Below are 2,421 nucleotides of genomic sequence, written 5' to 3'. Positions count from 1 at the left end.
CAGAGGAGGCCAAGGCCGACACACCCGCTCAGATAAGAATAACTGCAAAGCAAACGAGCAGGCAACACGAAGGAGTATTCTCCATTAGGTGATTGGCGGCTTTGTTCTAATTTGTTACATTGCGTGGCATTAAATAATAATTCTGTAGTAATAATGAAAAGGACGATAATAATAGTACAACTTTGGGACTGAGAGTTTTTTTCGTGTTGTCTCGTTTATCTCTCATATCTCAAAGATGTCACCACCCTTAGATTAATTGGCACAGTATGAGTTGGCATGTAAGTGTGCACTTCCTTTTATCCAGTGTATTACCAGGTGCTGTCAGGAATTGAAATGGCACCTTAAAAATAAATAAAAAATAAAATAAAAGTCAGGAAACGGTTTGCCGGATAATAATATTGAAAAACTTGATCTGATTATTTCATGTGTTTTATATTTTTGATTTCTGAATTAAAAATGAAAAGCACTTTACTCCATCACAACTTCTTTTACAGAACATATTTTTTTGCAAATTGCCGGTATTTTGTATTGTTTTCGAACAATTATTAATTACTTATCAATGCTTTATTTTAATGATAATTTGTTTGAATGTAATATTTTCTAATATTAAAATCGATGTCTAAAACAAAGCAGATTATTATTTACAATGATCACCATTGGTTCATATGTGGGAACCTAAAGTTCTGAGTTAAAAACCCTCCCAAAACAACTATAGGTCCTGTGCTGTGCCTTCTTAATGGCACATGATTACTGAAAATCGATGGTCTTATCTACTGACAACTACTACGACCCCAACTGTTCTCCTTCCAAATGTGTATGTGAGTCACATAACACAGAATCTGTCAAGGCTTTTGTTGTCAGCATTGCTTTAAAATGTAACTTAATTGCAGTTCCTTTTACTCAGCTGCAATTTAAGTGTCAAACCAATAAAGAAAAAGCTAATATTTGCAATTTAAAAGCCTCTGTGGACAATTCTCTTTAGTTTTACAACAAATGTGCAATCACAGGCTAAAATTGTTATGAAAGCGTACCCAGTGGTTGGTATTGTACCTTTTTATTAGAGTGGCTGTGCCACAATCAAGCCCAGTGGGACTGCATTTCCATGCAAATGATTGTACAATCAAACTGTTATCAGAAACTTAAACAAATTGTTCCCTGAGATATCAGGCTGCCTACAGGTAAATGAAAAGCAGCCAGGAGACAAGTGCATTGGGCACCTCTTAGCCATTTAATCGAGTTCATGTGTTAATAGTAAAGCCTGCTGATTCCTTTCCACCCCACCCGTCCACTTTGTCTGCCTCCATTATTTCCCTAGCTTATCCATAAATAATTGAGAACTGTTCATTTTGTCTTCTTATTTGACAGCTCTTTCACCTCACGTTATTCTGTTGTTACAAATACCATGCTTCTATTCCTCATATCTTTCTTTTTTGTCAGTCATTAGCCTTAATAATTCATTGAGTGGTGCCAATTTACAATTCACTATTGCACACATTTCCACTGTACCCAAGGGCAAACCAAATTACCCACATCAGTTTGCACATTTAAAATAATGTCTGTCTGAAACCTAGATTAAAAACACCCACACCACAAGGGGGGAAACCTAGATTAAAAACACCCACACCACAAGGGGGATGCATAAAAAGAACAATTATTAAAACTTTGTAGTAATAAACTTGTGTGTTTGATGATACATATGACATTTCCTCTTTGCCGGGCTATATACTATAGCAAGTCTGACTTTCCAGCTCAGGTACAAGCACAGTGAGTTTGCATGTATTCCTTCTGTCTGTGGAGAAGTTTCTCCAATATACCTTCAACACGGATGTGTGGAAAATTCTAATTGGCTAGTACAGTATACATTGGTCCCTTATGAGAATGTGAGGGTATTAGTGTGAGTAGGCCTTCTAATATACTGCTCCCATGTCTAGATTTAGATTCTGGTTAGTGCCTGGTGCTACCAGAATAGACTCGGATCACTGCCGATTGAATGACTCTTCAATTCCACCCGGGGGGGTAAACGTTAACATTTAACATTATACAAAGTTATTGTCTGTTTTTCACCTGCATTATTATCATTCTTTAATTTAATATTATTTATTGTATCAGTATGCTGCTGCTGGAGAATGTGAATTTCCCATTGGGATTAATAAAGTATCTATCTATCTATCTATCTATCTATCTATCTATCTATCTATCTATCTATCTATCTATCTATCTATCTATCTATCTATCTATCTATCAATAAAGTATGGTTGAATTTGGAAATCGCAAAACTCAGACATACTTATATCTGTTTTGTTTATTGTTTACATTAACATTGTTGATAATTTATAGTTTCTTAATAGTAGAGTGTTGTACCGTGTTAGCCATAGATTGATACAGGAAAAAGTAGCGTGAAATGACACCTTTTATTGGCTA

This window comes from Erpetoichthys calabaricus, chromosome 12, assembly GCF_900747795.2.
Source record: "Erpetoichthys calabaricus chromosome 12, fErpCal1.3, whole genome shotgun sequence".
NCBI lineage: Eukaryota > Metazoa > Chordata > Cladistia > Polypteriformes > Polypteridae > Erpetoichthys > Erpetoichthys calabaricus.
Note: the sequence above shows the minus strand (reverse complement) of the source record.